Source organism: Gorilla gorilla, chromosome 15, assembly GCF_029281585.2.
Source record: "Gorilla gorilla gorilla isolate KB3781 chromosome 15, NHGRI_mGorGor1-v2.1_pri, whole genome shotgun sequence".
In the NCBI taxonomy this organism is placed as follows: domain Eukaryota; kingdom Metazoa; phylum Chordata; class Mammalia; order Primates; family Hominidae; genus Gorilla; species Gorilla gorilla.
The window spans coordinates 68,075,005-68,102,647 of NC_073239.2; the positions used below are offsets into that span (position 1 = coordinate 68,075,005).

At 39.4% G+C, this 27,643-nt stretch overlaps 1 protein-coding gene across 5 annotated transcripts in view; it reads right to left on the reverse strand.

Annotated features, from left to right (window-relative positions):
* Nucleotides 1-27,643, reverse strand: part of TRIM9 (tripartite motif containing 9) — a 263,721-nt gene that overhangs the window by 143,012 nt on the left and 93,066 nt on the right. For all 5 annotated transcript variants that reach the window (XM_055361500.2, XM_004055164.5, XM_019009943.4 and 2 more), the window contains exon 2: nt 3,392-3,477. The gene's annotated coding sequence lies outside the window, so the exon portion shown is untranslated. The remainder of the gene's footprint in view (nt 1-3,391; nt 3,478-27,643) is intronic.

Genomic DNA, 27,643 nt, shown 5'->3' on the forward strand with positions numbered 1-27,643 from the left:
AGTTTTTTACCCTCAGGCTCAGTTTCCCCATTTTAAAGGATAATAATGGTATTCACTTTCTCCACTGTTGTATTGAATGAGAAATCTATTGAAGATGCCTAGCACAGAGCTGGGACCACAGCATCCACTCAGTGAATGCAGCCCTTGTTATGAGGAAGTGGCAGAGCAAAGACTGGATTCCAGCATCTCTGCTGTCCAAACACAAGACCCTGCATGTCATGTGGACCCTAGCACTCTCTGCTTAGGTTAAAAACGTGGCTCAACCACTTACAAGCATGACCATGGGCAAGTTCCTTAACGGCTCTGTGTCTCTGTTTCCTCATTTGGGAAATGGGGATGATACAGTTGCTACCTCACAGGCTATGTAAAGATAGAGTGCTTTACTACACATAGAGCACTTAGAACAGTGCTTGGCCACATTAAGCTCCCTAAAGAACTTTACCATCAAGGATCAAAGATGCAGGTGGGGTGTGTTTAGGAAGGCTTCTTTCAGGCAGAGCTTGTCACTTATATCCTGATGGAACAAACGCCAACAGGAATTGAATCGGCACACCCTGCTGATCATTACCCTCACACAGTTGGGGGAGGCATCATGGCTAGATTTTGAAAACCTACCTCCACCGCCTCTCTTGCACCTGTCAAAGCTGCAGGGGCTGCTCAGCAACACATGAGAAATCCAATTTGCAATAAAATCATTTTTTCCAAATACATCTGTCTACACTTGAAGGCAGCAAAACACAGTTGAGAATTCGCAATCCTGCATAGAGGATATGAACTTGTCAACTTGTTCTGTCAACAGGCTTGATGTCTGAGCATTGTTGTCATCACAGAACCGCTTGTTATCTGCCAAGCTTGATTGTTTCCCTCTCAAGCGGGAATTGGAAGGTTCTCTAACAGGAGAAGAAAGCTTTACAAGCCCTGGGTATAATGCAAAGCCACAGCTCTTGACTTTGTAAAGTGGAAGGTTTAGTCTCTGTGTGCTCTTAGCTACGTTTTGCTCCATGGCCCTGAGAACCTTCCCCTTTTCCCTCTTCCCCTCCCCTTCACTTTTTATTCCCTTTCTCCCCTTCTATGAACCAGCATCTCTAATGGGGGCAGGAATAGGTCAGCTTTGTTTGCCACTCTGGAAACATTCATTAAATTAAGTTACCATTTAGAGTTTGTTTATCAGGTGCTTACTACATACATGACCTTGTTTAGTCCTCAAACAAGCCCTTAGAGGATTTGAACATAGGCTTACTTGATGAGACAGCCAGGAATTTGAAGCATGATACTTCCTCTGAGTATGTGCAAAGAGTTTGTCTTTCTTGCCTGTGAGTCAAGGGAACTTTGGTTTTTGCCATAGGGGACTGTATTTTAATTGTATTACTTACATTTTTGACAACTAAAAAGGGTGAAACATAAGAAAGTTGTAGATTAAATTTAAAAAGATGAGGAAATAATCCTAGCTCCAGAAAGTAAATGAGTTGACTCTTGTTGAGTTTATAAGTGTCATTCCAACAGGTTTCATTAAAATCCAACTAGGAAAGAAGAAGTGAACAGATCACTAGCTTTGGAGTCAGATTCCACATGGGGCCAAATTCTGATTCCATACATGGCCTTGGGCAAGTAATTTACTATCTTTAAGAGGGAGCAAGCCTGGTGGCTCATGCCTTTAATCCCAGCACTTTGGGAAGCCAAGGCAAGAGGATGGCTTGAGCCCAGGAGTTCAGGGCAGCCTGGATAACATAATAAGACCCTATCTCTTTAAAAAAACACAAACACAAAACTCTCTCTCTTTCTCTCAAAGCCCCTTGATTTTCTTGACTATAAAACAGGAATGATAATACCTCAGTTATAGAGTGGTCAGCTAACATATATAAAGCACTTGGTTCACGGTTAGTACTAAATTAGTCTATATTTTCCTCTCTTTAAGTTGTACCTCTCTTTAGCAGATACAGAAGGAGGAGTTTCTCAGCAACTTGAAGAACCACAACATAATGCAGTTTTATTATAAAAGAAACAACAGTCTTGCCATGTCCTCCCCAGACAAGTTTTAAAAAAAATCTATTAAAAAATTGAGACAGAGGAGACTAGGAAGGCAAAAATATATATATTTAATAGTGACATTCTACCATTAAGAAATGTGATTTTTGGCTGTCATTATAGCCTTTTTCAGTTTTGGTGGGAAACATTGCCAAATAAGAAAAAATTCCATATATGGCCTTGGGCAAGTGAAATGAATAGAATTTTTCAACTTCTTAGAGGACGCTCCTTTGACATGCAGTATAATTGCCGGAGGAAGTGAGTGCATGTTTTGAATACTGGTAATGACCCTAGTAGAACCAGGTCAGACCTAAAGAAAGCAATTTGAGCTTCGATCACTTTGCTCCAGAGGATTCTAGTTTCTTGTTCAACTGATGGTGTTTAGTGCTAAGGTGGACTATTCATCATAGCAAATAAATGATGCAGATTCAGGCATTTTCTGTTGCTTTGTTAGAAATAAACGGGCCATACTCACAAACCATTCGTTGGTATCCTAAATATCATAAAAAGTTACTTGGGAATGTTGCTTTTTTCCATAGACTGGCTTTGGGAATAGTTATTCTGGAAACTACTCTCTTAAAGTTGTTTAATTATTGGCACAGGTATAAGTGAAATAGCAATTAATTTCCTGGTGGAAACAGAACCAAACTTTAAGACAAAGAAACATTTAATAAAAGCTCAAGAACTATTTTTCTTTCTTTAGAGTACTGTTTAGCCCTTCTTCTTGGCAACTTCTGCCTTGTCAATTTTAGTAGTAACATATGGAGAAATTATCAAGTTCCATCCATTAGGTAAATGTGATTTATCCTTTGGTTTTTAACCAAATGGCTTGGTGGTTTTCACAAAGGGAGATGTTTTGTTTGTGTTAAATGACTAATGGTACAATTTGTTTTACATTATCAAAAAAAAAAAAAAAAAGGAGAGAAACTGACTTAAGAACTTGTTTGGAAAGGATTATTGAAGAAGTAATCCATCTTCACAGAATGGAGTGCCTGAAGCATGTGAAAGAAAGTCCTAATCATTCTCCCTTTGTTTTGGGAAATTAAAGACTATTTTTTAAAAAACAAAACAAAACAAAAAAAACAGAATACAAGGAAAAGACGGTTTCTAGACAGGGCTGTAAGCAGAAAGAAAAGCTGATGGATGTAAAAATTAAGGATTTAAAATAATAATGTTTGCATCCTTTCCTTTTGTCACATCTTTCTTCCACAGGCTTTTAAAATGTAAAAGTGAGGACAGTGGGTTACATTAATTTGTGTTTATAGCATTGTAAAAATGACTGAAATTTTTTCAAGATGAAAACAAAGCCATATTCATCTTGATCTGAACAGCTCCTGCTGTTTTTTTTTTTTTTAAATTCTCTTACCACTGGTAATTGATGGTGGGTCCACATCTTTTTCCTGTACTTGAAACCAGTTCTGTGTCAATTGAGGTCCTGAGTCACCGATGAAACTAGGATAGGATGCAAGAAAAAAAAAAAAGCCAAAACTGGTGACCTTAGGAAATCCTCTCCAAAGGTTTTTCTCTTTATTTTGCTCATAATCACTATCCTCTTGATTCTCACACTATTGAAAATAATGTTACTTCACTTAAAAACACCCAAAAAATTCCAACCACTAAATTCAGTCATCTCATAAAACATGTAATATTTGAATCCTTTATTCTTCAAAGGGATACATATATGTATGTACATATACAGTCAGCCCTTTGTATCCATGGGCTCTGCATCCATAAATTCAACCAACCACAGAGCATAAGTATTTGGGGAAAAAAATTACACAAAGTTTGAAAAAGCTAAACTTGAATTTACAATGCACTGAGTACTACATTGAATCCAGGCAAGTGAGGTGATATGTAGGCATTGTATTAGGTATTATAAGTAATCTGGATATTATTTAAAGTATACAGAAAGGTGTGCAATAGGTTACATGCAAATACTATGCCATTTTATACAAGGGACTTGGGCATCCTCAGGTTTTGGTATTCACAAGGGTCCTGGAACCAATCTCCCATGGAAAATGAGGAATGATTGTGAGTGTGTGTGTGTGTGTGTGTGTGTGTGTGTGTGTGTGTATTTGGCTCTCTGTTGCAAATAATGGAGGTAGATGAAAGAAGACTAAAATAAACAACTAAATTCTTGCTTTTTAAATCTAGGTTTATAGAAGATATAATAATTAAATTACCATAAGGACAGTAGAATATCCTGAACTTAACAGCAGATTATATTTTTAAAATATTTTAAAAGATAGATAGTGAATGTCATTTAATAAGCTCAAGTAGCTTGGAAATAAATACATTTTTTAAAAAGGTAAATTGGAAGTTATATCAGTTAGTTATTGCTGCGTAGCAAACAACTCCAAAATATAGTAGCCTAAAACAACAACCATTTATTATTTCCCATGAATCTACATATCAGTTGGGTGGGTCCTGCTGATCTTCACTGGGTTTGGCTGCGCAGTGTTTTGATCTTAGCTGGGGCTTATGCACTGGCTTGACAATTAGCTGGAAGTTTGCTGATCTATTAATGGCTTCAGCTAGGATGACTGGACTCTACTCCACGTATCTCATTCTCCAGAAGGCTTGCCTAGGCATGTTTTTGTGGCAATCACATGGTGGTCATAGAGAGCAAGTAGAAATATGCAAACTCTTCCTTCAAGCCTGTGTGTGTGTGTGTGTGTGTGTGTGTGTGTGTGTGTGTGAAATTTGCTACTTTCCTCCTGGCCAAAACAGGCTACACAGCCAAGCCCAGATTCAAATTGGGTAGGAACTACAAAGTTTCTAGGCAGTTACAAGGCCAATAATGCAATCAATCTACCACTGCAGGGTAGTTGGAGTGAGTGAAAATTGATATGGTGGGGAATATCTTAGCATCTACTAAAGAAATCATCAGGAAGATATGGAATGTCCTGAGAAGGCTTCCCAAAGGAAGAAAATGAAGGGAAGACCATTTCAGGTGGGAGAAAGATAAATTAAGGGAATAAGTCATTTTACTGGAGGTATAATCACTTATGTAACCAATTTCCAATTGATGGACATGTAGGTTGTTCTAAATTTTCTCCATTACCATCAATGCTGATCTATGCATCTAGCTAGCTAGTTTGCATATAAGATATATGAAATATTTGTACACACACACAGATACATCACGCGCCCATGATACGCAAATATAAATTCTTAGAAATGGAATTGCTAATTCAAGTAGCTCGTAAAATTTTATAGATGTTGTCAAATTGCCATCTAAACAGATCATACAAATTTATACTTCTACCAACAGTATATGAGACTTGTTTTCCTTATATTTACATTGGATTTTTATCAAACTTTTTAAACTTTGCCAGTCTAACAGGTAAGAAGTAGTGCTTGCGATTTTTATAAATATCTCTTCAGTTATAAGGGAGGTTAAACTATAATATTTTTGGCCGGGCATGGTGGATCATGCCTGTAATCCCAGCATTTTGGGAGGCTGAGGTGGGTGGATTGCTTGAGCTCAGGAGTTGGAGACCAGCCTGGACAATACAGCAAAATCCCGTCTCTCCAAAAAATACAAAAATTAGCCAGCAATGGTGGCATGTGCTTGAAGTCCCAGCTACTAGGGAGGCTGAGGTGGGAGGATGGCTTGAGCCCAGGAGGTGGACATTGCAGTTAGCGGAGATGGCGCCACTGCACTCCAGCCTGGGTGACAGGGCCAGACCCTGACTCAAAATAAATAAATAAAATAAAATAAAAATAAACTATAGGCCGGGCACGGTGGCTCACGCCTGTAATCCCAGCACTTTAGGAGGCCGAGGCAGGCGGATCACGAAGTCAGGAGATCGAGACCATCCTGGCTAACACGGTGAAACCTCGTCTCTACTAAAAAATACAAAAAATGAGCCGGGCGTGGTGGCAGGCGCGCCTGTAGTCCCAGCTACTCAGGAGGCTGAGGCAGGAGAATGGCGTGAACCCGGGAGGCGGAGCTTGCAGTGAGCCCAGATCGCACCACTGCACTCCAGCCTGGGTGACAGAGCGAGACTCCGTCTCAAAAAACAAACAAACAAACAAAAAACTATAATATTTTCACATATAGAGGACATCTGTTTCTTATGAATTGTCAGCTCATCTCTTCACTCATCCTTTAAAAAAATTAAGCCTAACTTTTACAGTTGTTTTGACTTATTTTTTAATCTATTTTTATTTCAATAGGTTTTTGGGGAACAGTGGTGTTTGGTTATAGGAATAAGTTCTTTAGTGGTGATTTCTGAGATTTTGGTGCACCCATCACCTAAGCAGTGTGCACTGTACCCAATGTATAGTCTTTTATCCCTCACTTCCCTCCTACCTTTTCCCCCAAGTCCCCCAAATCCATTGTATCATTCTTACGGCTTTGCGTTCTCATAGCTTAGCTCCCAGTTACGAGTGAGAACACACGATGTTTGGTTTTCCATTCCTGAGTTACTTCATTTAGAATAATAGTCTCTAATTCCACCAGGTTGCTGCAAATGCCATTATTTCATTCCTTTCTATGGCTGAGTAGTATTCCGTGGTACATATAGACCACACTTTCTTTATTCACTAGTTGATTGATGGGCATTTGGGTTGGTTCCACATTTTTGCAATTGCAAATTGTGCTGCTATAAACATGCATGGGCAAATATCTTTTTTGTATAATGACTTCTTTTCCTCTGGGTAGATACCTACTAGTGTGATTCCTGGATCAAATGATAGATCTACTTTTAGTTCTTTAAGGAACCTCCACACTGTTTTCCATATTGGTTGTACTAGTTTTACATTCCCATCAACAGTGTAAAAGTGTTCCCTTTTCACGGCATCCACGCCAACATCTATTTTTAAAAATTTTTTTTTATTATGGCCATTTTTTGCAGGAGTGGGGTGGTATCACCTTGTGGTTTTAATTTGCATTTCCCTGATCACTAGTGATGTTCAGCATTTTTCTATATGCTTGTTGGCCATTTGTGTATCTTTTAAGAATTGTCTATTCATGTCTGTAGCCCACTTTTTGATGGGATTGTTTTTTTCTTGCTGAATTGTTTGAGTTCTTTGTAGATTCTGGATATTAGTCCTTTATCAGATGTATAGATTGTGAAGATTTTCCCCCACTCTGTGGGTTGTCTGTTAACTCTGTTGATTATTTCTTTTGCTATGCAGAAGCTTTTTAGTTTAATTATGTCCCATCTATTTATCTTTGTTTTCATTGCAGTTGCTGTTGGGTTCTTGGTCATGAAATCCTTGCCTAAGCCAATGTCTAGAAGGGTTTTTCTGATGTTATCTTCCAGAATTCTTATGGTTTCAGATCTTAGGTTTAAGTCTTTGATCCATTTTGTGTTGATTTTAAGGTGAGAGGTGAGGATCCAGTTTCATTCTCCTACATGTGGCTAACCATTTATCCCAGCACCATTTGTTGAATAGGGTGTCCTCTCCCCACTTTATGTTTTTGTTTGCTTGTTTGAAGATCAGTTGGCTGTAAGTATTTGGGTTTATTTCTGGGCTCTCTATTCTGTTCCATTGGTCTATGTGCCTATTTTTATACCAGTACCATGCTGTTTTGGTGACTATGGTCTTACAGTACAGTTTGAAGTCAGGTAACGTAATGCTTCCAGATTTGTTCTTTTTGCCTAGTTTTGCTTTGGCTTTGCAGCTTTTTTTGGTTCCATGTGAATTTTAGGATTGTTTTTTGTAGTTCTGTGAAGACTGATAGTGGTATTTTGATGGGAATTGCACTGAATTGGTAGATTCCTTTTGGCAGTATGGTCATTTTCACAATACTGATTCTACCCATCCATGAGCATGGGATGTGTTTCCTTTTGGTTGTGTTGTCTATTATTTCTTTCAGGAGTGTTTTGTAGTTTTCCTTATAGAGGCCTTTCACCTCCTTGGTTAGGTATAGTCCTAAGTATTTTATTTTACTTTATTTATTTTTTTGCAGCTATTGTAAAAAGGGTTGAGTTATTGATTTGATTCTCAGCTTGGTTGCTGTTGGTGTATAGCAGAGCTACAGATTTGTATACATTAATTTTGTATCTTGAAACTTTGCTGAATTCATTTACCAGCTCTAAGAGCTTTCTGGATGAGTCTTTAGGGTTTTCTAGGTATATGATGATATCATCAGCAAACAGTGACAGTTTGACTTTCCCTTTACTAGTTGGGATGCCCTTTATTTCTTTTTCTTGTCTGATTGCTCTGGCTAGGACTTACAGTACTATGTTGAATAGAGGTGGTGAAAATGGGCATCCTTGTCTTGTTCCAGTTTTCAGGGGGAATGCTTTCAACTTTTCCCCATTCAGTATAATGTTGGCTGTGAGTTTGTCATAGATGGCTTTTATTACCTTAAGGTATGTCCCTTCTATGCCAATTTTGCTGAGGGTTTTAATCATAAAGAGATGCTGGATTTTGTTGAATGTTTTTTCTACATCTATTGAGATAACCATGTAATTTTTGTTTTTAATTATGTTTATGTGGTGTATCACATTTATAGACTTGCAGATGTTAAGCCATCCCGGCATCCCTGGTATGAAACCCACTTGATCATGGTGGATTATCTTTTTGATATGCTGTTGGATTTGGTTAGCCAGTATTTTATTGAGGGTTTTCGCATCGATGTTCATCAAGGATATTGGTTTGTAGTTTTCTTTTTTTGTTATGTCCCTTCCTGGTTTTGGTATCAGCGTGATACTGACTTCATAGAATGATTTAGGGAGGATTCCCTCTTTCTCTATCCTGTGGAATAGTGTCAACAGGATTGATACCAGTTCTTCTTTGAATATCTGGTGGAATTCAGCTGTGAATCCATCTGGTCCTGGACTCTTTTTTGTTGGCAAATTTTTAAGTACCATTTCAATCTCACTGCTTGTTATTGGTCTGTTCAGAGTTTCTATATCTTCCTGGTTTAATCTAGGAGGGTTGTATATTTCCAGGAATTTATCCATCTTCTCTAGGTTTTCTAGTTTATGTTTGGACTTTTAATTGCTTTCATTACGACCTTTATTTACTTTCATGTTTTTCATAGATATTTTATAATATTTTTCCTCTTTACTTCCAACTAACTAATCTATTGGTTTTATACTATGTAAATTGCTTATTTTATTCCTTTTAATTTTCTTATTTTATAATTATCCTTTTGGTTTTAATGTCTTCTCCACCTATCTTTGAACTTTTATTATTTGAGCCTGGGCACAGAAGCACAGGCTGGAGGCTGCCTCTCTGCAGTGGCCCTGTTTTCACCTCTTTTCCACCTTACTGAATCTCTTATCTGTTTATCTTCATCTTAGCTGCCTCAGAAAACTAAATAACTGACTTGGCCCAGGAGAACTCCTATTTTTGCTTGTATGGATGGTGCTCTTGTTATACTGAAATGGTGATAATCTTGATAATTTGCACTATCCAGAAACTATTTCCAAAGATTACTTATGAGAAGTAGAACAAGGTGATTGTGAACGAGAAAAGACATAGAGAATCTTTACTTAATACTTATACCTATCTGTGCTGTTTGGAATGTTTCCATAGTCGTGTAGTACTTTTATAAAATACACAAGTGAAAACTAGCAAGTTTTGTGTTCGCCATCATTTATAGGCAATGGCTATGGGACAAATTGTATCAACAACATGCCAAAGGTGAGATGGGAAGTCGTTACCCTGCTCTGGCATTGGTGAGGAAGCTGTTGATAAACAGTCCCAGGATAGCAACACAGAATGTCTATATCCAGGTGGTGGCCAGCAGTGGACAAACTCTAAGGTTACTCCCAATGACCCCTGCCTTCTAATATTCAAATCCCCTTCCTTTGAGTGTGAGTAGGATCTGCAACCTACTTCTTTTTTTTTTTTTTTTGAGACAGAGTCTCGCTCTGTCGCCCAGGCTGGAGTGCAGTGGCGCAATCTCAGCTCGCTGCAAGCTCCACCTCCTGGGTTCACACCATTCTCCTGCCTCAGCCTCTCGAGTAGCTGGGACTACAGGTGCCTGCCACTATGTCCGGCTAAGTTTTTGTATTTTTAGTACAGACGGGGTTTCACTGTGTTAGCCAGGATTCTCGATCTCCTGACCTCGTGATCCGCCTGCCTTGGCTTCCCAAAGTGCTGAAATTACAGGTGTGAGCCACCGCGCCCGGCTGGATCTGCAACCTACTTCTAACCAAAAGCATATGGCAAAGGTGATGGGATATCACCCCTATGATTACGTCATAATACATTAAAGAAGACTCCATGCTACTGGCACTCACTGTTGCTCTCCTACTGGCTCTGTAGAAGCAAGTGGCCATGATGTGACCTGGATATGAAGAGGGCTGTGTGCTGGGAGCTGCAGGCAGCCTCTAGGGGCTGAGGGTGGTCTTTACCCAATACAGCAAGAAACCAAAGCCCTCAGATCTACAGATGCAAGAAGGTGAATTCTGCTAACAACCTGAGTGAGATTGGAAGCAAATTTTCCCTTACTGAGCCTCTAGATGAGAACATAGCCCAGATGACACCTTGATTGCAACCATTTGAGAGCAGAGGACCCAGCTAAATGGTTCCTGGAATCATGACCCATGGAAACTGTGACATGATAATGTGTGTATGTATGTGTTAGTGTGCATGTTTAATTGCTTTATTGAGGTATAATTTGTATACTATATAATTCACCTATTTAAAATGTACAATTCAATGAATTTTAGTATATTCACTGAGTTTGTAAGCATTACCACAATCTTAGAATATTTCATCTCCTCCCAAAAAACCTCCACACACATTAGCAGTTACTCCCCAACTCCTCGGCCCTAGACAATTACTAAACTACTGACTGTCTCTATAAATTTGCCTTTTCAAGACATTTCATGTGAATGAACTTGCATAATATGTGGTCTTTTTTGATTGACTTCTTTCACTTAGTCTTGTTTTAAGCCCCTAAATATGTGGTAATTTGTTACACAGCATAGAAAACTAATACACATTCACAACAGTTTAACTCTAATATTTATTTCTCAATTGCTCCTCTTCCCTTCTAATCAGGGTCAAAAGAATCCTCCTCATCCATTGTGTCCCTTGTGAGAGCTGCTCATTTGTTAGAACTTTTATTTGTCATTCAGGATTCACATAAAAGGTAAGATCCCAAACAGGAGGGAAGCACTCTTCACTTCCATATCATGGATCTTTGTTCCTTTTAAGAAAGTGCTTCAAGGGTTTAGGCTGTGGCTGAGGATCCTATAATGTTTGTTTGGTTTCCCCAAGGACAAATAGAATGTTTACTATGATATTCAAATCTAAACCTTGACTTTTTGTCTGCTTGAACTATCAGTAACAGAGAGGTGTGTTACAGTCTCACTATGATTGTGGATTTCTTGATTCCTCCTTGTAAGCTTCCCCTTACCCTTCACTGTCCATCTGCATCCCTTATCCCTGAACTACCCTGGCCTATGGTTTCAGGTCACCTCTGTGGTTTCCAGTGACCCATTTTCTGGCACTTGGAGATGTTCCTGTTTTAAGAATGTATGAATTTGGCTTTGCATTTAAAATAATTTGTATTATATTTTATAAATCCTTTCTAGGCATTGCAGTGAGAGGGTTTTCATGTTTCTCAGTCTGCCATATTGCTGAAATTGGATCAGTCAAAAGTTGATTTTTCTAAAGTCCTAAATGGGACATATTTTCTATCCCCAGGTGTCTTATAATTTTGTTTATTAACAATCTTCTCAATGCCTCAAGGAGTCAGGTGTCATCTTGCAATCCCCTTCCTAACAGATCATCACTAGGCTCCGGCATTTGACCACAACTCACAAGATTCCAGACACCGCCTTGTGAAATGCCATCACTTCCTACCCTCAGATTCAAGTGCATAGATGAACACATGCTTACACACATGCATGTCTTCCTGCCCTCTCCACAGAGTTTCTGAGGGGGTGCCAATAGGCCAGAAACCAGGCAGTAAACTATGGCCACAATGAACCATGCTCAGTTCCCTGAGAGTGCGATGTTCCTGTGGATGTGCTTTGCACTTACTTTTCCCTTCTTGTGCTATTTTCCTTATTTCCACCTGGCAAACTCCTGTTCATCATTCAAAATCCACCTCAATCCATTCCTTTTGCAAAGCTTTCCCTGCCCTTTTATTGCTTTGCACATCCCTCTACTATTGGATTCATTATACTATATTTTTGCATTTAAATGTCTGTCCACCTCATCAGCCTATGAGCTCTTTGTATCTCTAATGCCTGCCATGTTGCCTGACTCATACCAGGTACTCAACTAATGTTTATTGACTTTAACTTATCAGGATTTCAGGGTGATATCAGGGAAATGTACTGACACTGACTCCCAGAATTGGGTTTATTGGCAATCTACCCCTGGACCTTGAAATCTGAGAAAGTGACACCGGTTATACCTTCTCAAAGGCATTAAAAGGGGGAACTTGGGCCGGGAGTGGCGGCTAATGCCTGCAATCCAGCACTTTCAGAGGCCGAGGTGGGCAGAGCACTTGAGGTTAGGAGTATTACACCAGCCTGGCCAACATGGTGAAACCCTGTCTCTACTACAGGCCTCTTCAGGCGTAACCCTGACCCATCCTTCCTTAGTGGGTGGGGCTTCCCTGCAGGATCTCCAATAATTCCAGCCAGAGGCTCAGGGACAGAATTCAGATCTCCCTGGGCCTGAGCCTCTAGGGGGAAGGGTGGCCACAGTCTCTGCAGACTAGCAGACCTAACCACTCCTCCTGGTAGTTCTGAGGAATCTGGGCAGACCAGATAAGTGGGTTTCCCTCCAGTGAAACATACCCTCTCCACCAAGGGACAAAGTGCTTCGTTAAACGAGTCCCGCTCCCCATGCCACCCAACTGGGTGAGACCCTCCAACATGGGTTGTCAGACACCATATACAGGAGCAATCCTAGTGGCATCAGGTTGGTGTCCTTCAAGGTCAGAGGTCCCAGAAGAAGGATCAGGTACCCATCTTTGCTGCTCTCTAGCCTCCTTGAATGACATCTCCAGGCACAGAGCAAATCAGATTAATAGGGCCTGAAGTAAACCCCTAGCACAGAGCAGCAGCCCTACAGAAGAGGGACAGGACTATTTAAGGAAAAACAAGCAGAAAGCAACGATAGCATCATCAACAACAACAAAAACAACAAAAAGACCCCCAAAAAACCCCATCCAAGGGTCAGCAGCCTCAAAGACTGAAACAAGACAAACTCACAAAGATGAGAAATAATCAACAAAGAAAATGCTGAAAACCCAAAAGACCAGAGTGTCTCTTCTCCTCCAAATGATCGCAATGTCTCTCCATCAAGGGCACAGAACTGGACAGAGGATCAGATGGACGAGTTGACAGGAGTAAGCATCAGAAGATGAATAGTAAAAACTATGATGAGCTAAAGAAGCATGTTCTAACCCAATGCAAAGAAGCTAAGAACCTTGATAAAAGGTTAGAGGAATTGCTAACTAGAATAACTAGTTTAGAGAGGAATGTAAATGACCTGATGGAGCTGAAAAACATAGCACAAGAACTTCATGAAGCATACACAAGTATCAATAGCTGAATTGACCAAGTAGAAGAAAGGATATCAGAGTTTGAAGACCACCTTACTGAAATAAGACATGCAGACAAGAATAGAGAAGAAAGAATGAAAAGGAATGAGCAAAGCCTTTAAGAAATATGGGACTTTATAAACAGACCAAACCTATGATTGACTGGAGTACCAGAGGAGATGGGGAGAATGGAAACAAGCTGGAAAACACACTTCAGGATATTATCCAGGAGAATTTCTCCAACCTAGCAAGACAGGCCAACATGCAAATTCAGGAAATACAGAGAACACCATTAAGATACTCCATGAGAAGATCAACCCCAAGACACATAATCGTCAGATTCTCCAAGGTTGAAATGAAGGAAAAAATGTTAAGGGCAGCCAGAGAGAAAGAACAGGTCACCTAGAAAGGGAAGCCCATCAGACTAACAGTAGACCTCTCAGCAAAAACTCTATAAGCCAGAAGAAAGTGTGGGCTAATATTCAACATTCTTAAAATAATTTTCAACCCAGAATTTCATATCCAGCCAAACTAAGCTTCATAAGCAAAGGAGAAATAAAATCCTTTACAGACAAACAAACGCTGAGGGATTTCATTACCACCAGGCCTGCCCTGCAAGAGCTCCTGAAAGAAGCACTAAATATGGAAAGGAAAAACTGATACCAACCACTGCAAAAACACAACAAAATATAAAGACCAATGACACTATGAAGAAACTCCATCAACTAGTGTGCAAAATAACCAAATGGCATCATGATGACAGGATCAAATTCACACATAACAATACTAACCTTAAATGTAAATGGACTAAATGCCCCAATTACAAGACACAGACTGGCAAACTGGATAAGGAGTCAAGACCCATCGATGTGCTGTATTCAGGAGACCCAACTTATGTGCAAAGACACACACAGACTCCAAATAAAAGGTTGGAGGAAAATTTACCAACTAAATGGAAAGCAAAAAAAAAGCAGGGGTGGCCAGGTGTGGTGGCTCACACCTGTAATCCCAGCACCTTGGGAGGCTGAGGGGGGCGGATCACCAGAGGTCAGGAGTTCGGCTCATGACCAGGCTGGCCAACATGGTGAAACCCCATCTCTACAAAAAATACAAAAATTAGCTGGGCATGGTGGTGGGCACCTGTAATCCCAGCTACTAGGGAAGCTGAGGCAGGAGAATCTCTTGAACTGGGAGGCAGAGGTTGCAGTGAGCTAAGTTCATGCCACTGCACTCCAGCCTGGGTGACAGAGCAAGACTCCATCTCAGAAAAAAAAAAAAAAAGCAGGGGTTGCAATCCTAGGCTCTGACAAAACAGACTTTAAACCGACAAAGAACAAAAAGGATAAAGAGGGCATTACATAATGGTAAAAGGAACAATTCAAGAAGAAGAGCTAACTATTATAAATATATATGCACCCAATATGGGGGCACCCAATAAAACAAGTTCTTAGAGACCTACAAAGAGACAGACTCCCACACAATGATAGTGGGAGACTTTAACACCCCAGTCAGTATTAGACAGATCAACAAGACAGAAAAATAACAAGGATATTCAGGACTTGAACTCAGCTCTGGATCAAGTGTACCTGGTAGACGTCTACAGAACTCTCTACCCCAAATCAACAGAATGTACATTCTTCTCAGTGCTCATGGCACTTATTCTAAAATCGACTACACAATTGGAAGAAAAGTACTCCTCAATAAATGCAAAATAACTGAAATCGTAACAGTCTCTCAGACCACAATGCAATCAAATTTGAAATCAAGATTAAGAAACTCACTCAAAAGCACACAATTTCATGGAAATTGAACAACCTCCTCCTGAATGACTCCTGTGTAAATAATGAAATTAAGGCAGAAATCAAGAAGTTCTTTGAAACCAATGAGTACAAAGAGACAACACAGCAGAATCCCTGAGACACAGCTAAAGCAGTGTTAAGAAGAAAATTTATAGCACTAAATGCCTACATCAGAAAGCTAGCAAGATCTCACATTGACACTTTAACATCATAATTAAAAGAGCTAGAGAGGCAAGAGCAAACTAATCCAAAAGCTAGCAGAAGACAAGAAATAACTAAGATCAGAGAAGAATTGAATGAGATAGAGACATGAAAAACCCTCCAAAAATTATATGAATCCAGGAGCAGGTTTTTTATTTTTTAAAAATTAACAAAACAGATAGACTGCTAGCTAAACTAATAAAGAAGAAGAGAGAGAAGAATCAAATAGACACAATAGAAGATGATAAAGAGGATATCACCACTGACTCCACAGAAATACAAACTACCATCAGAGAATACTATAAACATCTCTATGCAAATAAACTAGAAAATCTAGAAGAAATGGATAAATTCCTGGATGCATACACCCTACCAAGACTAAATCAAAAAGAAGTTGAATCCCTGAATAGACCAATAACAAGCTCTGAATTTGAGGCAGTAATTAATAGCCTACCAACCAAAAAAAAAAGCCCAGGACCAGATGGATTCACAGCTGAATTCTACCAGAAATACAAAGAGGAGCTCGTACCACTCCTTCTGAAACTATTCCAAACAGTTAAAAAGAAGGGACTCCTCTCTAACTCATTTTATGAAGCCAGCATCATCCTGATACCAAAACCAGGAAGAGACACAACAAAAAAAGAAAACTTCAGGCCAATATCCCTGATGAACATAGATGCAAAAATTCTCAATAAAATACTGGCAAACCAAATCCAGTAGCACATCAAAAAACTTACCTGCCATGATCTAGTTGGCTTCAGCCTTGGGATGCAAGGCTGGTTCAACATATGCAAATCAATAAATGTAATCCAGCACATAAATGGAACCAAAGACAAAACACACATGATTATCTAATAGATACAGAAAAGGCCTTTGATAAAATTCAACATCCCTTCATGTTAAAAACTCTCAATAAACTAGGTATTAATGGAACATATCTCAAAATAATAAGAGCTATTTATGACAAACCCATAGCCACCATCATATTGAATGGGGAAAAGCTGGAAGCATTCCCTTTGAAAACCAGTACAAGAGAAGGATGCTCTCCTCTCGCCACTCCTATTCAACATAGTATTAGAATTTCTGGCCAGGAAATCAGGCAAGAGAAAGAAATAAAGGGTATTCAAATAGGAAGAGAGGAAGTCAAATTGTCTCTGTTTGCAGATGACATGATATTATATTTAGAAAACCCCATCATCTCAGCCCCAAAACTTCTTTAACTGATAAGCAACTTCAAAAGTCTCAGGATACAAAGTCAATGTGCAAAAATCACAAGCATTCCTTTACACCAACAATAGACAAGCACAGAGCCAAATCATTAATGGAGTCCCATTCACAATTGCTACAAAGAGAGTAAAATACCTAGGAATACAGCTAACAAAAGATGTGAAGGACTTCCTCAAGGAGAACTACAAACCACTGCTCAAGGAAATAAGAGAGGGCACAAAAAAATGGAAAAATATTCCATCCTCATGGATAGGAAGAACCAATATTGTGAAAATGGCCACACTGCCCAAAGTAATTTATATATTCAATGCTATTGCCATCAAACTACCACTGACATTCTTCACAGAATTAGAAAAAACAATTTTAAATTTCATATGGAATCAAAGAAGACCCCATATAGCCAAGACAATACTAAGCCAAAAGAACAAAGCTGGAAGCATCACACTACCTGACTTCAAACTATACTACAAGGCTACAGTAACCAAAACAGCACGATACTGGTACCAAAACAGACATGTAGACCAATGGAGCAGAACAGAGACCTCAGAAATAACACCACACATCTACAATCATCTGATCTTCGACAAACGTGATGAAAACAAGGAATGGGGAAAGGATCTCCTATTCGGTAAATGGTGCTGGAAAAACTGGCTAGCCATATGCAGAAAACTGAAACTGACCCCTTCCTTACACCTTATACAAAAATTAACTCAAGATGGATTAAAGACTTAAATGTAAATCCAAAAACCATAAAGACCCTAGAAGAACACCTAGGCAATACCATTCAGGACAGAGGCATGGGCAACGACTTCATGACAAAAACACCAAAAGCAATTGCAACAAAAGCCAGAATTGACAACTGGGATGTAATTAAACTAAAGAGCTTCTCCACAGCAAAAGAAACTGTCATCAGAGTGAACAGGCAACCTACAGAATGAGAGAAAATTTTTGCAATTTATCCATCTGACAAAAGGCTAATATCCAGAATCTACAAGGAACTTAAACATATTTACAAGAAAAAAACACAACCCCATCAAAAAGTGGGCAAAAGATATCAAGACACTTCTCAAAAGAAGACATTTACGCAGCCAACAAACATATGAAAAAAAAAACAACTCAACATAACTGATCATCAGAGAAATGCAAATCAAAACCACAATGAGATACCATTTCACGCCAGTCAGAATGGCAATTATTAAAAAGTCAGGAAACAATAGATGCTGGCGAGGCTGTGGAGAAATAGGAATGCTTTTACAGTGTTGGTGGGAATGTAAATTAGTTCAACCATTGTGGAAGACAGTATGGTGATTCCTCAAGGATCTAGAACCAGAAATACCATTTGACCCCGCAATCCCATTACTGGGTATATACCCAAAAGATGATAAATCATTCTACTATAAAAATGCATGCACATGTATGTTTATTGCAGCACTATTTACAATAGCAAAGACATGGTACCAATCCAAATGCGCATCAATGATAGACTGGATAGAGAAAATGTGGTACATATACACCATGGAATACTATGCAGCCATAAAAAGGAATAAGATCATGTCCTTTGCAGGGACATGGATGAAGCTGGAAGCCATCATTGTCAGCAAACTAATGCAGGAATAGAAAACCAAACACCGCATGTTCTTACTCATAAATGGGAGTTGAACATTGAGAACATATGGACACAGGGAACAACCCACACCAGGGCCTTTTGGGGGGTGGGGGTTAAGGGGAGTGAACATAGAGGATGGGTCAATAGTTGCAGCAAACCACCATGGCACACGTATACCTATGTAAACCTGCATGTTCTGTATATGTATCCCTTTTTTTTGTTTTTTTTTAGAAGAAATAAATTTTAAAAGAGGGGTGCTGGAGGACTTGGCAGGAACATAAAATATCGTGCAGCCATGGTGGAGGAAAGTTTGATGGCTCCTCAAAAAGTTAAATAGAATTACCACATGACCCAATAATTCTATTCCTGGATATATACACAATGGAATTGAAAGCAGGTGCTCAAACAGATAGTTGTACACCAATGTTCACAGCAGCATTATTCACATTCACCAAAAGACTGAAACAATTCAAATGTCCATCAGTAGAAAAATGAATAAACAAAATGTGGTATATCCATATAATAGAATATTATTCAGCTTTAGAAAGGTCTAAGATTCTAACACATACTACAACATGGATGAACCTTGAACAGGAGAATAGGAGATACGCATACACACACACAAACACACACACACACCGGACATTTATTGGAGGAAGTGGCACATATGATTATGGAGGTTAAATCTTATGATCTGCCATCTGCAAGCTGGAGACTGAATAAAGTCAGTGGTGTAATTCAGCCTGAGTCCAAATGCCTGAGAACCAGGGAGCTGACCAGGGGAGCAATCCCAGGGCAGAAGAGGTTAGATGTCCCAGCTCAAGCAGTGAGGTAGGAATAAAAGGGTGAATTCTCCCTTCTTCCACCTTTTGTTCTACTCAGGCCCTCAATGGATTGGGTGATGCCCACTCACGTTAAGGAAGGCAAACTACTCTGCTGAGTCCAACAATAGACTCAATTCAAATGCTAACCTCAGCCGGAAATACCTTTGCCACACATCCAGAAACAATGTTTAATCTGGGTAACCTGTGGCCTGCTCAAATTGACACATAAAATAAACCATCACAGGAATCAAGAGAAAAAGAAACGTCCTCTTGTTGCTTTTTCTAAAACAAATTCCGAGTCAAAGAAGGAACATTACTTTGTGGCATCTGGATTAGCTCTTAGTATTTCCAAGTAGTACAATAATGATTGAATCTGTTTTGTGATTAGATCAGCCACTCTGCATTTAGAAGCTGGTAAAGGTTACAGTACAACAAGAAATTTCAGCCAACTGAGCTAAACATACAACAGTGATGGCTTATGCCTGCATTTCCTGCACAAGCTAGAAAGAAAGGGCCTAAGCCTTCTTTGTTACAGTAACTTGAAGACCCGGGTCTGGGAACTGCCTCATCTGACTTGCCTCTCCAGAATTTCACCAGATAATGCAAACTGATGGAGGTAGTCAGAAAACAGACTGAATCTGTCTTCATTCGGCATGTGTTAGACAGAGACAGCATATGGTTGCATTATAAACTCTTGAGACAGATTTGCTTCTGGAAACCTTTCATTGCCCTACTGCTGTTGCCATGTCAACTGCTAGGACTTTCATTCTGTCTTGGTCCTTCCTTCAGCACTTGACCACTGGGGTGTGACTTCTGTTGAGCACTCTAGGAAAGCTCAGTTGCGACTACAAAGACTGCGTTGCAGTTTATGGGTGTCATAGGGGAATTGTATCCTCTTTTTGCTGCTCGGGGCAAAGTTACTATTTTGGGTCTGAACCCTCTCTCTGTGGGTGCTGCTCAGAGGATCTGGGTTGTTCCCTTCAGGCTAGGTGATTACATAACCTGGAGGTGTGACGGGAACTGTTCCTCTTCCATTGTGTGACTCCTACAGTGGAAAAATAATTACAGTCATGGCGGTGAGTAAGTAGGTGGCAAAGCAAAGAACTGAATGATGTGCAACTACTTTCTGCTCTAGTGTCATGCGACAGTCTTGTTTTCAGAGAGAGGCTCTCAAGCAGTGGTGTCTTACAATGCTTCAGGATGGAAGCAACAGCCAACACTGAAGAGTTTCAGGCAACAATATAGAAAATTTTGCTTTCAATTTCCAATTGCATTAACCTAATTGCCTAGGTTAGTGGATTAAATAGACAAGCTAACAAATCTATTTAAAAATGTTTTTAGGCTTTGTTTTAATACAAGACATTTTTAGATCGCGTTATGATTCTGACAATTTTCCATGCTAGAGAACTACTGTTCACTAGCTCTTCTTTATAAACAGAGATAATTTTGTGAGAAATTAGAAGTAAATCCTTATATTTAAAATGTCTGTTTTCCTCATATTTTAATTATTTACATAATGAAAATTCATAGAACTACATAAAAGGTACTGGGTCTGGGGCTGGTCAGATCTCAATGTAGTAAGAACAAATTAGTTTTCTGCATAATAAAGGCTTAGGAATTTGTAATTCATGGCCATTATCACTCTGCTGGCCTTCATATTTTTGCATTGCTTATCACAGTATATTAACAAATATTCATTAAATCCTTGTCAGCAAAATCCAGTAAAAGATTGATATCATCACTGTCTTACCCATTTTGTCAGAGGACAGAAATGAAGATGAATTGAGTTTATTCTTTCCTTCCTAGAGGAATTTGGCTAGAATAATAATTCACTTGGCTAAAACTGGCTGGAAAACATGGGAGGGAGAAGAAAAAGAGGCTGGAAGGGAAGAATAAAGCATATATATTTTTAAATGTTAGTTATATTCCAATATGCTGGAGCTTTGAAGGCAAGGCTCTTGGCTTCATCTTGACTTTCGATCACGTTCTTCCTCTGGTGACTATGTAAATGAATTCATAATATTTAACACATCTCAACGCACGTGCCCCTTCTGTTTTCTTTGCACCACGTTGTAGATCTGCTTGTTTGTGTTCTCTCAGCCAATATGAGGCATTTGCCTCAAATGCCATAACACCAATGAGTCCTTTGATCAGAATGGAAGAGGAGGGAGCCCAGAGGCACAGACATCCTGGCCTCAGGGAATGCTCAGCAAGGACTTCCCAGAGTCCCTGTTCCCAGCCCAGAGGTCACTTCACCTACTCCATAATGGACCTTCCATTATGTGGTCCCTGGGAATGAAGGCAATGCCCTTTAAAGCAGCTGCCATCATTTACCAATTCATCAAACCCTCTAAAGTCACCATGGTTCTCCCTGGTTGGCCTTCTTCTTTGAATTCAAGTTTTTGTTGCTGCCGTTGTTCGGTAAGCCTTTATTAAAGATGTTTTTATTACAGTCTGTATTTGAGTAGAATATCTGTTTTGAAATTGAAGTTTAATTTCACACTTTTCTTAAAACATATATTGACACAGAAAAGATATGTATAGATGCATGCGCATATGTAGCAGGAAGAGCATTTGCTATTTTGAGGCTTGACAGAGAAATTAAGGAGGTGCAGGGAAAAGAGAAGGGAGAGAGGTCTCTTTATAAAGAGTGGAGAGAAAGAAATCAGGCCTATCAAGGATGGCTGGTGACTTCAGAACCAGTCATGTCTGAGATATATATATAATCATTCACACGGTTCAAAAATTAAGAATTGAAATCTTCCTCCCACTCGTCTCCAATTCATACAGACCACCTCTCCAGTTTTCCCTATTCTATCAACAAATATTATTATTTTCTCAAGAAGGTTTCCAGAGTTTCTCTGTGCATATACAAATATGAATAAATCTATTTATGTATTTGTTCATTCAACCAATTACCAATTGTTCCAGGCACAAAACAAAGCTCCCTGACCCCAAAAGATTACATTCTAGCTGGAAGAGACAGATGATATACAACAAGTATAACAAATTTGAAAATAATATTTTCCATTAGATCAGTGGGTCTCAGGAAGAAAAAAACAGAAAACGTAAGGAAACAATCAGGATGAGGAGACTGGTTGCTGTTTTCAAGATGGCAGTCAAATGAGGCCTCATTGAGAAGGTAATATGTGAGCAATGACTTCAGTTGGGAAATGACTATGGGCTGGGGAAAGTTTTTTTTTTTTTTTTTTTTTTAATAGATGGGAGTCTCACTCTGTCGCCCAGGCTGGGGTGCAGTGGTGTCATCTTGGCTCACTGCAATCTTCCCCTCCCAGGTTCAAGCAATTCTTGTGCCTTGGCCTGCCCAAGTAGCTGGGACTACAGGTGCTCGCCACCACACCCAGCTACTTTTTTGTAGTTTAGTAGAGACTGGGTTTCATCATGTTGGCCAGGCTGGTGTCAAATTCCTGGCCTCAAGTGATCCGCCCACCTTGGCCTCCCAAAGTGCTGGGATTACAGGTGTGAGCCACCGCGCCCGGCCGGGGTGGGGAAAGTTTAACCCCACTCATAATAAGGAAAATGGTTTTCACCTGTGTTTCCTATGGGCACAGTGGTATTGATGAAAAAAGCCTAACTCTGTAAAATATTTAAAGAGATTTATTCTGAGCCAAATATGAGTGACATGGCCTGAGGCACAGTCTCAAGAGGTCCTGAGAGGAGGTTGGGTTACAGCTTGGTTTTATATGTTTTAGGGAGACATAAGATATCAATCAACACATGTGAGGTATATATTGGTTTGCTCTGGAAAGGCAGGACAACTCAAAGGGAGGAGGTGCAGGAGATAGTGCTTATAGGTCATGGGAGCATTCAAAGATTTTCTGATTGGCAATTGGTTGAAACAGTAAAATTATTATCTAAAGACCTGGAATCAATAGAAAGGAGTGTCTGGGTTAAGAAAAGGGGTTGTGGAAACCAAGGTTTTTATTATGTAGATGAAGTCTCATAGGTGGCTGCCCTTAAAAATAATAGATGGCAAATGTGTCCTACTTGGACTTTTAAAAGGTGGTAGACTCTCAGTTAACCTCTTCAGGACTGGGAGGGGCTAGAAGGGGAAAGATCTAGTTATGTTATTAGAGATTCTTTACAGATACAAATTTTCCCTTACAAAAGATGGCTTTACAGGGCCATTTCAAAATATGCAAAGAAACATATTTTGGGGTAATATATTTTTATTTCCTTATCTGCCATGTGATACTAGAGGCAGGTTGGAACTTGGTATCTTATTGCTACAAAGAGTCCGCTTTGTCAGTCTGAAGACCTGTTTTTAATGTTAATGCTGGTCAATTGTGCCTGAATTCCATAAGGAGGAGACCTCCTTTCCTTCTCATTATGGCATAAACTAGTTTTTCAGGTTTCCTTGGGTCCCTTTGGTCAAGAGGAGGGGGTGCATTCACAATCAGTTAGTTGGGGGGGTTGGAAATTTATTTTTGGTTTATAGTGGCATTATAAATTACACTGGATGGCCCACACACAGAACTGGATACACGTATTCCCCTCCATCAGTGCTCCTCAGGAAAACAACCTCTCTTTGTTGGCATCTCATCAATGTCAACAAGGGGGACTCACATACATTATGTCGTTAAATGTATAACTTTTGTCCTCTAGGAAGAAACCAGAAGAAGCTGCTGTAGTTTTACTTTGGTGACATTTGTGAGGCAAAGACAAAGCAGCATCTAGAAGGGGCAGCTTGTTCCTTTGCTTCCAGCAGCAGTGGAGGGTGGGGGAGTCACTCTAACTCCTCTCATTTATTGGGCACTTAATATCTACCAGGCACACTGCTAAGGATATGATCTCATTTGTCTCTACAACAACGCTGTGTTGTTGTGGGATAAGAATTTTTATTCTATTTTGACAGATAATAATTTATTAATGTTATAGGTAAAATGTTAGACTCAGGTTATGGAAACTGGCCAAGGTCACATAGATCCCAAGTATCCAGTTCTGAAGCCTGTGGTTCTGGAGTGGGATGGACTCATTGTAGTCCTTGCCTTTCAAGGCAAATATCAGGCAGTGGGGTATCATCTGCCTTCTGCTGTTCATGATTGGAGCAGCCTGGTAGTGGCTTTGAGCAGCGCAGGTAAATATGTATGCTATCTCCCAGGAGGTCATGCTGTGGTTTCTCACAGAATCCATGATACCTGGCATTCAGTTTGATTTTTTTCCCCTTCTATAATAAAATACCATATCAAGTCCACTTCTGTCAAATGTCCTCATTGGTTTCACATCTTTAAGTCTACCTGTAGATTACTAAGGCAGTTTCAAAATTAATCACGGGATTCTCATATGAAACTCACAGTCATTGTTTTGTCACTTTTTACTATAAAATAGTGCAGTGTCTCTTATCATTTAAAAGTTAATGGTAACTCCGTGCAGTTTTAACAATATATCTCACATGGCTTCCAGAACACTTGTTCAGGTTACTAAATTCCTTGGCTTGTTGCTGACAGAGTTTACAGAAAAAGGAATAAGTTTTTAGTTGAGCTGATCTATTTTAGGACAAAAGGGAGTGGATCTTACATACACTAATGTTTACTTAAAATTATATCTCTAGCCAGGTGTGTGGTGGCATGTGCCTGTAATCCCAGCTAGTTGGGCAGCTGAGGCGGGAGGGCTGCTTGAGTACAGGAGTTCAAGGCTGCAGTGAGCTATGATCACATCATTGTACTCCAGCCTGGGAGACAGAGTGAAAGACCCTGCCTCAAAAAAAAATCATATATATATATGATAGTCTCATCTCAATCTGAATTCTAATTATTCACTAAAAGTACAAAGTACATCACTCTTTTGGGATAAAACCCATTCCTATGCCAATGCCAGAGTGAGTGTGACTGGAGCTGGATTGTCAATTCTATAATTAAAACGTCAATTTTTTGTTCTTTAAAAATGTAGTTCTATTTCTATTCTTCTATTATTCTCTTTGATTCTCAGAAAGCAAGAAGAAAAATAAACTTAAAGTTTGTACCCTTGATGAAGAATTGACCCAAACACTTCTTTCTGTTGTTGAAGATGAAATGTGCCTTTTGTATTTTAGTTATTGAAATGTCAGCCTTGGAAGTATTCCATTTTTTAGAAATTAAAGGTCTCAGAAGTTGCTCAATTAGGATCCTTTTATTTGTGACTGATTTATTAATCAATTACAAATGTGATTTAAAAGACATACTTTTGAGATCTATTAATTTGTTATTTATCAATATAATTCATATTTACTTTTCATTTTGAGATGTTTTAACCGTAAGTGATGCTGACATAGGAATGATATAGGGGAGACAGGGATAGAAAATAAATGTCTGACATTCTGATGTGTTTTTAAAATTAATTGGAAGCAGTATTCAGAAATATTCTCTAATTAGCTGTCAGCTTTCAGCCTGCATTCTGTAGCAATCTTTAATTTGACATCCAAAGATACTTCTTTATAGAAGAAAAACACAAATCATAAGTATAGATCTACCTGGTACTTTCTGGAAATTCTTGTAAGCTGCCAAACGGTTCTATTCTGGAACACGAGAAACAAAACAGCAGAAATCACTTATGTCATTGCAAAAACAAAAAACGTCTTTGTTTTACTATCACCATCATTATCATCATTGACTCTGAGTTTAGGAAAACTTTGTTTTCCATTGGCTTTAGGTGTACCTTTTGCCACATGTCCATAGTAGATGCTCGATAACCATTTTTTGAATGAATGAATGAATGAGATGTTTATGTTTATGGCTGCAGTGGGCCAGAGTTGGAAGATCTTAAACATTTCTGAGCTGTCACATGAGTCAGCACTGCAATACTTGTGCTAAAGAGAATCTTTCAGAGTTCATCTTTTCCTAAGTTGTCTTCTGCATGAATCGTCCTAAAGTTCTTCCAGACACACTGGGACTCCCAAATGCCTGTGATGTAAGGCCTCTGCAATGTGTGAATGTGTAGGAAGTGTTTTTAAGATTTTCTTTCCCAATCAACTTGCTTTTTGGCAGATGACACAATTAAGGTGCAATATGTAGGTGGACATTTGCTAAATTATAAAATAAAGGAGGCTAGTGGGTGAGTGCAGAGGCAATGACACTAATAAAGTGGAGAAGATAAGAATCAGATAATTAGAAAAGGCAATTTTTTTTTTTTTTTACAATTTATGAAGAGCCATGAAATGTTATACTAACAGAAAGAATTAAGCAACCAAAAACATATACCAGCCCTCTGCAGGAAGGGGAGACTACAAAGATTATTTTATTTTATTTTATTTTATTTATTTATTTTTTTAGATGGGGTCTTGTTCTGTCACCCAGACTGGGGAGTGCAATAGTGCAATCTTGGCTCACTGCAACCTCCGCCTCCCCGGTTCAAGCGATTCTCCTGCCTTGGCCTCCTGAGTAGCTGAGATTACAGGTGCACACCACCATGCCCAGCTAATCTTTTTGTATTTTTAGTAGAGACAGCGTTTCACTATGTTGGCCAGGCTAGTCTCAAACTCCTGACCCCAGGCAATCCGCCCGCCTCGGCCTCCCAAATTGCTGGGATTATAGGTATGAGCCATCATGCCCGGCCAATAATTTTATTTTTGACCTGCAATTTTTATACGCTCTTCTACCAACTTAATCTCTCATTTTCTGATTTTTAAACACACACACACACACACACACACACCTGTAAATATAAAAGTATAATGTTGTAAAGCAAATGTGATTTATAAAACAAAATCAGTGCATGAAATACCTTCTGAATACAGAAATACAGTTTAGAAAAGTTCAGTTTGTAGAGGATTTCATATGGTGACATTCGGCAGTTCAGTCCCAAGTCATTTTACCAGGGAGCACAATCACCGTGAATTTAGCAGCAACTACACTGCTGTTTTGACTCTCAGCCTTGAAGACCAGTGCTTGGTTTTGTGCATGCACCAAGAATGAATCCATCTCTTGAAGGCTGACTTACTAGAGACTGATCAGTAAAATCAAACTGCCAGTTTGTTTGTACAGTTTCATGGCACATAAAACTGTTACATCGGCAAGAGTCCTCACATCAACATGACTAGCACATTCTCTCGCTGTAGAAGACCAAGAAAAGAAGTTAGGCCAGCCCTAGAAGGCTGTATGATGAACACGGACTCAGGATACAGGAAGTGAGAGCAGCTGAGTGGCTGAAGGTATCAGGCCTGAGGTGGCCAATAGATGCTCCCAGGAGCCAGACAAGTAGGAGAAGTGGGTGAAGGTACCCTCTGAGGGCTTTGGACAGGCAGAGAGCAGTCTGCAAGGGACAACTGTTATTAATTCTGATTGTTGCTACAAGGGAATAAGGGTTTTTTCAAGTAAAGTAATAAATGGAGAATCTGATATAAAACGTTTTCATTCAAAAAACATTTCCAGTGTGGCTGGGCACCATGGCTCACGCCTGCAATCCCAGCAGTTTGGGAGGTCAAGGTGGGCAGATCACTTAAGGTCAGGAGTTGGAGACCAGCCTGGCCAACATGGTGAAACCCTGT